The 12,673-nt window shown below is 40.3% G+C and overlaps 1 protein-coding gene across 3 annotated transcripts in view; it reads left to right on the top strand.

Moving 5' to 3' along the window:
* BABAM2 (BRISC and BRCA1 A complex member 2) overlaps window positions 1-12,673 on the top strand; it is a 401,404-nt gene that overhangs the window by 198,815 nt on the left and 189,916 nt on the right. The window lies entirely within an intron of this gene.

Genomic DNA, 12,673 nt, shown 5'->3' with positions numbered 1-12,673 from the left:
TGATTTATATTGGAAGGTCAAATTAATAAGAAGCATAGACCTCTGCTGCTTCTGCAAGGGAAGTCTGCTTGTGGAACCCATTTTTGGATTAGTAGTTTCCTGGCAAGCATATGTAGTCATTTTTTTCATATACATAGTCATACATTTGTTCATCAAATATTTACTGGGTGCCTATTTTTGTGGTAGGCACCATACTAGGCACTGGGAATACAACAGTGAGTGCAACACTGCCCTTAAGGAACTAGCCAGATACATGATAAGAGCATACATGTAAGTAACTTTAAAACACAGACAAAACAATCAAATGTTATCATATGAAGGGTGTAGCTAAACATCTGTAGGATCCCAGAGGAGAAACCATTACATCAGAGGGCAGGACCAGGAAGTCTTGTGAGAGGACACGGCAGTGACTTTAGAGAGCAGATAGAATTGGGAGATTTGGGGTTGAGGGATGCAGGGTTGGAAGAAGGCATTCAGGATTGAGTGGCAGGATGGAGTGTGGGCAGCTGCTGTAGTTAGGGTGTGTCAGTGACATAGTGTGGAAATGAGGTTGGAAAGATATCTTGTAGAGGCTGGAATGCCAGGGGGCACTTTTGAGTCTGAGAGAAAGATGCAGTATATACTTCTCGGAGCTCTTTTCCACTCTGAAATCATTCATCCAGCCAGTTCCAGAGGGATAGGGCTCCAAGTCACTAGATTTTTTCAGAGCTCCTAGCTGCCCTTTAGTTTCTGAAGATAACATCAGTATGCAAACCAGAAGATCTCATTATAATACTTTAAGGAGAGAGTGTCCAGTAGGTTCCATTTTCTGTTCTAGCACCTTTGGTTTTTGATCGTCGCCAACTAATGAGGGTGCAGTACCAGGTGGCTGAAATCATGTGGAAGTAACCAATTGCCTAGTTGCCATGGGCACCAAACAGTTTGTGTAAGAGACTGGCTGGGTGGGTGGGTGGGTGCAAAGGTGTTATGCGCTTCTAGGATGCCTTTCCCTTCTGTCCTCACTCACAGAACCTCCCAGGAAGAATCTCTAAGCCCCATAACTCAAAGCCACCTAACAAGGAGAGGAAAGGGTGGAGCTTTAACAGTAGGAAGAATAGCATGGTAATGGATATGATCTCAGACCCGGAGTCAGGGAGGAAGGAATAAGAGAAATGAAACAGCGTTTAACGAGACCCTTCTTCATGCCTGGTTCTGTGCTCGGCTACTTTCATACACTTTTGCCAAAGCCATGAGAACCTGTTGCTTCCTGTAATGCCCACACTTAGCATGTCTTGCTGAGAAAATACAAACACTTGCAAACTCTTAGCAATTTTTATTTTTATTTCTGTAGCTAAAAGATCACCATTTTTGTGCCAGTTGTTAAGTTGTGTGATAAACTTGCAAAGCAGTGTATGTGTTCAAATAGCCAGCCATTACGGTTTGATAGCCATTAGCGTTGGCTCCTCTGATATATTTTCCTTCATTGGTTGAGGTTAGGGAGGCTACAGAACAGCGAGGGCAGGATGTTCCATCCAAGGCTTGGAGTGGGTTACTCTGCCGTTTCAGATCTTCCCGGATGAGAAGCAGTAAGTGCAGGGAAATAGCCTCGTTGCAGCCCCAGCCTGGTGCTGAGGCAGATTGCTCCAGTAAAGCTTTCTTCTGGCACGTGCAGAGACTTGCCGTGCCTCTCAGTCTTAAAAGCCCTTTCCAGGTTCTGATTAGAGCCTGGCATTTAATAGTATGTGAGAAGCATTTAGATAACCCAGGGATGAAAGTCTCTTTTTAGCACTTAATTCTGTAAATTTCCATTTGCCGTGGTTATCATCTGTATGAGTCAGTTTAATCATTTACAAGAGAAGAAAATGTTGGTTGTACATGAAGGAAAACTACCTCAAACCAGCTGAAGCACGTAGGCAATTTATTGGCTTTCCAAAGTCGGAAAAAGGTTGAAGGCAAACAACAGGAGGAGGAGGACACAGCTGGACCAAGCACATGGGTGTGCGTCCTGCCAGGACTCTCTTCTCTCTCAGCTCTGCTTCTCTTGGTTGTCATTGTTACTGTTCAGTCACTAAGTCCATGTCCGACCCATGGACTGCAGCACGCCAAGTCTCCCTGTCCCTCACAGTCTCCCAGAGTTTGCCCAGGTTCATGTCCGTTGAGTTGGTGTTGCCATCCACTGTGTCATCCTCTGCTGCCCTCTTCTTTTGCCTTCTCTAGGGTGAGGGCTTTGTTCTCTCACAATGGCCTGGCCTCTTTTGCGGATGGGGAGCATGGCTACTGACAGTTTCTTTTGCCTCTACAAGAGGACTAGGTCACTCTTCTAGGGACCCATCAGCTCTTCCCAGGGGGTTGGGACTGGTATCTCTGCCAGGCACTGTAAGGATTGGGGTCTAGGCGTGGGGACTAGATGAGAAAGGGGCTTCCCAGGAGAAGAGAAGGTGTCGGCCAAGTAGTATCACAGATGTCTACTATATTAGCTTTCATTTCAAATCTGTGTTTTCTATCCTTTACAAAGAGCTGTATGAACTCCTATGTAAAAGCTTTATCTACCTTTTTGTTAAGTCTTGGAGACATACTGAGGATGTGGTAAATGGTGTTCATATTTGTTCCATATGTGCTTAAGGAAAACTCACTATTGTTTTAACTTGTTTTGTTGGGCTCCTGGAGAACAGTCTGGCACAAGGTTTGTATCAGTAGGTGTGTGTAAAATCACAACTCAGATGTCTGAGGATGTGGTTTGGTACGATTTGTAAAACAGTTGCAGAAACTGATGCTTATATAAATAAGTTTAGCTTCTTATCAAACTCATTAAGAACACATTGTTAGAGTAATAGGGGAAACCCCCCCCCCTCCAGGTTCTTTCTCTAAAAACGGTGAGGAGAGAAGGTAGTGGAAGCCAGGAAATATTCTGTGCTTCTAATGAGGACCCTGTCTGTATTGCAACTCCCCACCTGCTCTCCTGTCCCCCTAGCCTCCAGCTTTCTAGAGAAAAGGCTCCAGTTCACATACCATTTAGTCAGAACGTTGGTGTTCTCAAGACTATGTCTGTTAGGTATAATAACTGTTGAGACAGTAGTTGACCAGTGAATCTTGATTATGATTATTTTGAAAGAGCCAGGAATTCTTTTTTCCCCAAAGTTATTTGTACAACATATGTTTCAATTTAGTTTTATAAACAGAAGCTATAACCAACATATTAGGGGTAAGTACAGCTTCACAAGCAGATTCCTGCATAAATGAGGGCAGTGAAATGGTTTCTGTTTATGAAAATAATAAGCAAGATATAAATTAGAAAAATGCTAGCCCCATACTATGTCATGACATCTCATAGTAATGAACTCAAGATGTCACTTTCAGAAAACACGGGTGGGTGACAACAGCTCCATCCTGGTGTCTCGGGCTCCCCCCTCTTAGAGCTGCTGTTTCAGGAATATGGCAGTTATCCTTTCCTGACCTGATGATCAGCTCTTCTTATTTCCACTGAGTGTAGTTAGTTAATCATGTGCTGTGCTGTGATATGCTTAGTTGCTCAGTTGTGTCCGACTCTTTGTGATGCCATGGACTGTAACTGGTCAGGCTCCTCTGTCCATGGGAGTTCTCCAGGCAAGAATACTGGAGCGAGTTGCCATGCCCTCCTCCAGGGGATCATCCCAACTCAGGGACCGAACCCAGGTCTCCCACATTGCAGGTAGATTCTTGACTGCCTGAGCCACCAGGAAAGCCCTAGTTAATCATAGAATGTGCCTAATTGTGCATATAATTGAAGGAAGGTTGATATTATGTCTTAGAACTCCACAGCCCTCATTGGTATTCTCAGAGAAGCCATCCTTCTTCTTTCGATGAATCTGTGTAAAGATGTCAGATAAATACATTTTGTTTGGCATGATGATCTTTATAGCTTTTAGTCTTTGTACTCTTAGAATTTTAAATTTCTTGCTCCACAGTTTCTAAAAGTAAACATTAAAACACATAAAGCATATATTCTCTTCAATTTGCTTTGAATACCCATTGATGCAGTCAGGATAGTCTTCTTGGGATAAAAAGAGAATAGGGAATGGTTCCTTAAGTTTCTCATGGTTGTTTGAAGCATACAGGATTTAGACACTAAATGGAGGATGAGTACATGTACAGTAGATCTCTGCTATCTTTTCTGCATGTGGGTTTCAACATTTTTTACAGTTTCCTCTGAGTGCTGATACTTTCTTCTTTGTGCCCAACAGCATGCCAATGGGTATAGCATTGTGGCTAAGAGTCTGGGTTCTGAGTCAACATCAGTTCAGTTCAGTTCAGTTGCTCAGTTGTGTCCGACTCTTTGCGACCCCATGATTCGCAGCACGCCAGGCCTCCCTGTCTATCACCAACTCCTAGAGTTTACTCAAACTCATGTCCATCGAGTTGGTGATGCCATCCAGCCATCTCATCCTCTGTCGTCCCCTTCTCATGACTTCAAAATGCATTTTCACAGTTTAATCACTTTCAGCCTCAGTTTCTCCATCTTCGAATGTGTAATAATGGTACCTACCTTATAAGGTTGCCATGGCGATTATATGAGAGAATGCATATAAAGCACTAAGCAAAGTGACTGTTGAGTAAACACTTAATAAATGTCAGCTGTGGTTATTAGACATAATAGGAAGTAGATCTCTACCCTGCCCTCAAGAAATTCACAGTCTATTTGGAATATAAACTATACACTGCTTAAATAGCACGAAGAATTCATAAGGCAACACGTAAAAACTACCGAGAGTAGACATAGATCACAATGCAATTGAAGGGAATCTTAATGAAGCAAGTGAATTTACAGAGTTAACTTAAAATCACACCAGTTAAGGAAAGGAGAGAGAGAGCATTTTTAAATTATACTTTATTTTTTTATTGAAATATAGTTGAGATACAATATTATGTTAGCATCAGGTGTACTGCATAGTGATTTGACATCTTCATACATTAAGAAATGATCACCATGATCATCGGGCTAGTAACCACTGTCCCCATACTAAGTTATTATGATATTATTGACCATATTCCTTATTCTATATATTATATCCTTATGACTTACTTATTTTATAACTGGAGTTTCATACCTCTTAATCCTCTTCACCTATTCTCCCTTCCCAACCATCACAAGAGAAAGAACTATTTTTTTTCTTTCTGGCTGCATGGCATGGCATGTGGGATCTTAGTTTCTCGACCAGAAATTGAACCTGTGCCCTCTGGATTGGAAGTGTGGAGTCTTAACTCCACTAGACCAGGGAAGTCCTGAGAAAATGCTTTTGTTTGCAAGTGCAAAAGCGTTAGTCAGGAAAACACATGAGAAATAGCCCAGTTTTTCTGGACTAAGCAGAGAGAAACATTTTATTCTCATTTTCATTTGGTGAAACCAGATCCGAAGTAACTCTCTTAAAACTATCTTCACATGATGTATCAATACATTGAAGTGACTATTAGCCAAGAACTCAGTATCTGGTGAGATAAGCTGTAACTAGGCTTTCAGAATCCCGACCTCAGTGCTGCAAGCCCTGCTGCATGGAACAGAGGGGCCCGGGGCCGGGAGCCAACTAGCAGGCCAAAGGGCCCAGTGTGGCACCCATTGATTCCTTACTCTTGTATCCATTTTGCTTTCTGACTGAACTGCCTTTCCTTGCACTTATGTATTTCCCAGCACTTTGATGAAGAGGAAATGACCTGATTTCCAAAATGAGCAGTGTCATTATTGGACAGAGACTTCTTATCAATGAGACTGAGGTGTTCCCTTCAGTTCAGTCGCTCAGTCGGGTCCAACTCTTTGCGACCCCATGAACCAACCACAGCACACCAGGCCTCCCTCTCCATCACCAACTCCCAGAGTCCACCCAAACCCATGTCCATTGAGTTGGTGATGCCATCCAACTATCTCATCCTCTGTCGTCCCTTTCTCCTCCTGTCCTCAATATTTCCCAGCATCAGGGTCTTTTCAAATGAGTCAGCTCTTTGCATCAGGTGGCGAAAGTATTCGAATTTCAACTTCAACATCAGTCCTTCCAATGAACGCCCAGGACTAATCTCCTTTAGGATGGACTGGTTGGATCTCCTTGCAGTCCAAGGGACTCTCAAGAGTCTTCTCCAACACCACAGTTCAAAAGCATCAATTCTTCGGTGCTCAGCTTTCTTTATAGTCCAACTCTCACATCCATACATGACCACTGGAAAAACCATAGCCTTGACTAGACAGACCTTTGTTGACAAAGTAATGTCTCTGCTTTTTAATATGCTGTCTAGGTTGGTCCTAACTTTCCTTCCAAGGAGTAAGCGTGGTCTTCCCTTAGGTACATAGTTTTTCTTATTCTTCCATATTTCTTTTGCTGTTGTTCAGTTGCTCAGTCATGTCCGACTCTTTGCAACCCCATGGACTGCCACACTCCAGGCTTCCCTGTCCTTCACCATCTCCCAGAGCTTGCTGAAACTCATGTCCACTGAGTCGATGATACCATCCAACCATCTTGTCCTCTGTTGTCCCCTTCTCCTGCCTTCAATCTTTCCCAGCATCAGGGTCTTTTCCAGTGAGTCAGTTCTTTGCATCAGGTGACCAAAGTATTGGAGCTTCAGCCTCAGCATCAGTCCTTGCAATGAATATTCAGGATTGATTTCCTTTAGGATTGACTGGTTTGATCTCCTTGCAGTCCAAGGGACTCTCAATAGTCTTCTCCAACACTACATTTCAGAAACATCAATTCTTCAGCTTTTAGTCTTCTTTATGGTCCAAACTGTCACATCTGTACATGACTACTGGAAAAACCATAGTTTTAACTATATGGACCTTGATCAGTGAAGTCGTCTCTGCTTTTTAATATGCTGTCTAGGTTGGTCATAGCTTTTCTTCCAAGGAGCAAGCGTCTTTTAATTTCATGGCTACAGTCACCATCTGCAGTGATTTTGGAGCCCAGGAAAATAAAGTCTGTCACTGTTTCCATTGTTTCCCCATGTATTTGCCATGAGATGATGGGACCAGATGCCATGATCTTAATTTTTTCAATGTTGAGTTTTAAGCCAGCTTTTTCACTCTCCTCTTTCACCTTCATCAAGAGGCTTGTTAGTTGCTCTTTGCTTTCTGCCATAAGGGTAGTGTCATCAGCATATCTGAGGTTATTGATTTTCCCCCCGGCAATCTTGATTTCAGCTTGTGTTTCATCCAGCCCAGCATTTCACATGATGTACTCTGCATATAAGTTAAATAAGCAGGGTGACAATATTTCTTTTGCTTAATGTGACTGCATTGCATCTTAGTTGTGGCAGACGGGCTCTTCCTTCCATCATACATGATCTTTCGTTGCTCTATATCAACTCTCTATTTGAGGTGCATAGACTCTCTAGTTGCAATCCCTGGGCTCAGTTGCCCTGGAGCATATGGGATCTTAGTTCCCTGACCAGGGATTAAACCTGTACCCCCTTCATTGGAAGACAGAGTCTTAACTCCTGGACCACTAGGGAAGTCCCTTGTTGTCATGTCTTAATGCTAGTAGAATCCAATTCAAATTTTAACTGGGGCTGCTCATACTGATACGTAACAGTGAGTCTAGAGGACATGTTATTGTAAATCTCCTGTCTCAAGTAATGAGAGGCCACTGCTGAGTCTCTATAAGCTGTCTTGACCACTCTTGAAACTTCTGTTCCCTCCTCACTCTTTATCCTTTTCTCCAGCTTTAATTTTCCTCCATAGTATTTGTAACATACTATATATTTTACTTACTTTGTACCATGCTTGTTAAATGAATGATAGCATCATGAGAGTCTCATTCTCTTGAAAAAACTTGACTTGTAAAAACCTAAATATATGTAATCTGATGACAAATCTATACTGTCAAAATTCTGGGGCCTCTAGAGTACAAACTTTATTTAGTATATTTTAAAATAAGGTTCTGTTTTGGAAATTTTTAATTTGCTTATATCTTTTAAAAAACACATACCTTTTGTATATGAGTTACTTACTTAGATGTAGTTTTCAGTCACCCTAGGAATCATGATTAATCCTGGGTCTTATTTAATATAATTTTAAATACAACTCAAAATAGTTCTTACTCTGTTTTTGACAGACGGGATAATAGCTTCTTTATAGTCTTTATGTCCACAAACTGGTTTTACTAGTAATGGTTATAGTTTTGTTGTAAACTTTTTGAATTGAGAAATGCAATTTTTTTTTACAGTCTTCCTATGTGACATGTGGTTTGTAATATATATTGTCCAGCTAATATTTTCTATCAGCAACTAGTTAATTGATGGTTTGAGCCTACATATAGGATCAACATATAGGGACTTGTTTAATGCCTGCTTTCCTCATTTGGAAAATTAGCATATCAAAAAGGTACAGCATAATGATAAGTTGTACTTGTGTCTACTTTCATTTCCAAGGCTAATTATTCTCTCTTTTATACCCTTTTGATATTGCAATGAGCCCCAATGGAGAAAAGGTGTATAAATAAACCATTATAACCTAAGCAGTGTTAACTTTTATTGGTCAGTATATCCTTCGCTTATGTATGGTTTAGATTTGAGTTTTCTATGATAAAATCTGAACTAGTTGTAGATTTAAGGCAAAGAAGAGATAAATATTGAGAATCTTTGTAACAGAAAGCATTTTCTGTTTAACTCCATCATTTACTCACTCTTACAGTCATTCCTGTGCTAATTCAGTTTTTTTCCAACCAATTTGCTATATATTTACTATGTTCCAGACACTGGGGATACAAAAATGAACAGGAAAAACTCCCATCCTGCAAGGAACTCACCATCTAGTGACTATTCACTGCAAGCCACAGGAAGCCCTTTCTGCTATAACCAAGTGCCATGCCAAATCCACTGATAATTCTCAGCAAAATATCACAGCCATGATTGCCTTGCCATATGCATATCAGTGCCTGACATGCTTTTGTAAAGGTGTGAGGCAGTATTTTTGTTTCAGCTTTAGCAGATTCGGCATTGCCCCCCAACCCCATTTTAGTCTGCTGCAGTTTCAAATGGCACAGATAGGAAGCCCTGAAAATGTATACTTGTACATTTTAAAATTTCCCCTACTACACTGTTACCACCCCCAGTTTTCCAAATGCTGCCATTAGTGGTTACAATAATCATCTGTAATGTTAGCTTCTAAGAACCATGGTACAAGAGCTTCTTTTATAATTTCCCAGATGGGAAGGAACACATGTACAGGCCTGTTAGAGCTGCAGAAACTGGAAGCAGCACTGTGTAGATTTGTATTTTTGGAACTCTTTGGGCTTATTTAAGCTCTCAAAGTCAAACTTATGTATCCATTAGATATCAAATACCAACTCGGGGAAAACTCATGTGCCACACACACCAAGGGGAATAAATCATATTAAAGAAGTTCATAAAAGGAACTTCTAGAAACAGCTATTTTCATACTCAGACTAATGTTTCATGTACTTTTTGCAGGATGCCAGATAATAAATGTTGATTATATAAACCAGGGTCATTCCGGTTGTTTGGAGGACTGTCTCTGAGCATTTCTGTTCTTTGCTTAAATAGTAGTGAAATGCGAAGTTCAAAAAATAGGAAAGGGAAATAATAATATAAGTTATTCATAGGCATATGGAATGAAGCTGTTAATTAAAAGGATTTTTAGTGGCCCCCGTTTTTTTCAGTGTTTTTTTAAAATTTTAACAGAGCTCTGTGACTTGTAGTCAGAGACATTTAACAAGGAAACTCAGTTGTTGGGCAAAGGTATCTGAAAGTCAGTTTAATGTTAGTTCTTCTTTTACTGTCTCTCTGAAGGTGACTGCCCTAACTCCAAAGGGAACTACTTTTGTACTTAGATTATAAAATGAATTTGTCTCTCTGAATGTGAATTTTTTCAAGCTCAGCTTCACCCTTATTTTAGATATTTTATGAGTTTTAGAATCATATAATTACATAGTTTCTATTTGCTGAGGCTATAAGTATTTTTAAAATTTTCCATCCTTACTTTACAGAAAGGAGCATACAAAGTTGGATTCTTTCTCATCTATAAAAGAGTAAAAAGTGATAGATAAACTCAGACTCCCAATCTTGGCTTTCCTTTTAAAACCACTAGTTCTGGGGACTTTGGTTTACTGGGGAGGGGAGGTGGGGGAGAGGACAGGAGCCAGGAACCAGTACTTAGTTCCCAGACATCACTGGTGACAGCAGCTTTTATAAAATCACTAGGTGTGGAGGAAAAAGGTTAGGAATTAACATTAAATTGTTTATTGATTTATGCATTCAGCAGACATTGAGTGGTTTCTGTGTTCCAAGCACTGTACTACTTGTTCCTTTTACATACTTCCTCTGTCATTCCACCTAAAGATATAGTCCAGATATACATGCATTGCAAAATCTACATGTAAAAATAAAATTGTAACAGTGTTAGAGGAAAAACTAGGAAAATGGTTAAACAACCTCTGAGTTATTAGCCAGGTTTAACCCTATAGCATTCTCAATTTTCTTCTGATGTCAGAAGAGCCCCCAGACAAAGTCAGAAGCCAAAAAGAAAATATTTGCATCCAGCCTGGGCTGGTGATGAGACAAGTGCTCAGGGCTGGTGCACTGGGAAGATCCAGAGGGATGGGATGGAGAGGGAGGTGGGAGGGGGGATCGGGCTGGGGAACACATGTAAATCCATGGCTGATTCATGTGAATGTATGGCAAAAACCACTACAATATTGTAAAGTAATTAGCCTCCAATTAATAAAAATAAATGGAAAAAAAAGAAAATATTTATAATACATGGGATAAACAAGGGTTAGTAAATGTAATAAACAATAACAATAACAACAAAAAAGTCCAAAAACCTTTAAGCAAAATGGGCAAAAGATTTGATGGGAAAGTTTATAGGAGAAATGTAAATTATCTATAAACAAGTAAAAAAAATTGCCCAGCTTCATTCATTAAATCTAAATTGAGGTACAGTTTTCCAGCTATCAGATTGCCAATGTCAAATGAAAGAGAAATAGCCAGTATCATCCAATTACTCAGGATGAACAGAAAGAGGTTTTCTCATACTGATGCAAATTCATGGGCCCAAATGTGAATTGCTGCAGAAGTTTTAGAAAAACAGTCTATTAAAATGTAAAATGTTTATAGCCTTTGACTCAGCAAGCTGAGTTTTAGTTATCTCCTAAGAAATAGAAGTCCCACTACTAAAGGGTATTTATCCAAAGATACTTATTGCAGCACTATCAAGTGGCTAAGAACTACAGGCAACCTGAATGTCTGTTGCTAGGGGAATGGTTAAATACAAAATAAATCCATGACGTGAAATATTATGTGACTATTTAGAAAGCAGTGGTAGAGTCCTGTGTATAATAGGACTCTTATTAGGGAAAACAGAACACACAGTTAAAGAGTTATTTATATGCAAGTGTGTGTATGTTTTTATGATCATAGGAAAAGCTGTTTAAGGCCACATACACAGTTACTATTGGTTACCTTGAAAAGCAAGGATGGAAATGCCTTTTTATTTATTTATTTATTTTTGGAAATGCCTTTTTAAAACAACAACAACAACAACAAAAACCTTCAGTATCATTTGACTTGTTACAACAAGCCTGAATTTTGTAATGTAAAATGAAAAAACAATTGAGAAGTTAAAAAAGAAAGGCAGATAAGAGAGGAGGAAGTGGCCAAAGAGACAAGAGAAGACCAGGAACATATAGCTTCTTCGGAGCAAGAAGGAGTATTTTCAGAGGAGAGAGAATTCCGTGTCAAATACTGTTTAGAGATCAAGTAAGATGGGGACCGAGAGGCATTTGTTGTCTTTAGTGGCTGTCCTGGTAGGAAGTAGGGTCAGAAGGCTACTAGAGCAGGCTAAGGGGAGGTTAAGAAGAGGGGAGGGAGTGAGACAGGGAGTGTGGACCACTCTTTCAGCAGCAGTCTATGCAGTGGAGGGGAGATGTGAGAGAAAACCCAGGGAACTAAGCAGAAATCAGCATGATTTCTTTTCTTTCTTTTAAAAATTTTTACATTTTAAGATAGGGGAGACTTCCATTCCTTGTCCCTATGTATACTTGCCACAGTTGTGCATCCTGTAGACACAGTAGAAAGCAGAGCAGGGAGACCAAAGATGCTAGAGATAAGCGGGTGAGTGTGAGGACCAGCTTCCAAAGATGCAGGAGAAGCTGGGCTGAGGCCTGTTTTAGACCAAAGGAAGGACATCATGTCTGAGATTCCCAAGTATCACAGGCAGTGATTCTTAAAGTCTGGGTTGGGACTCTCCTAGGATGTCTGCTGAGAACGTGTGATCTGATTTAGAAATGTGGGTTGGCTCTTAGTAGTGCCTTAGTGTGAAAAATGTGCAATTCTATTAAGTTTCTTAAAAACTTGTATTTGACTTGGAGCCATTTGTGTGTGTGTGTGTGAGAGAGAGAGAAAGAGAGAGTCACTCAGTCATGTTCGACTTTTTGCAACCCCATGGACTGTAGTCCAACATTCTCCATCCATGGGATTCTCCAGACAAGAATACTAGAGTGGGATCCCCTTCTTCAAGGGATCTTCCTGATTGAACCTGGGTCTCCCACATTGCAGGCAGATTCTTTACTGCCTGAGCCAACAGGGAAGCCTCTGTAGCCACTTACCAATCAGAAATAAATTGTTAAGGGTTATTAAAATTTTCTATTCTCAAATTGAAATCACCATGCTATGAGAATTTATTCTAATTCGGATTTGTTTCAGAAGTCTGCCAAATACT

This window comes from Odocoileus virginianus, chromosome 2 (genome assembly GCF_023699985.2).
Source record: "Odocoileus virginianus isolate 20LAN1187 ecotype Illinois chromosome 2, Ovbor_1.2, whole genome shotgun sequence".
In the NCBI taxonomy this organism is placed as follows: domain Eukaryota; kingdom Metazoa; phylum Chordata; class Mammalia; order Artiodactyla; family Cervidae; genus Odocoileus; species Odocoileus virginianus.
The sequence above is the reverse complement of the archived record's forward strand: the minus strand, read 5'-3'. Positions and strand labels throughout refer to the sequence as shown.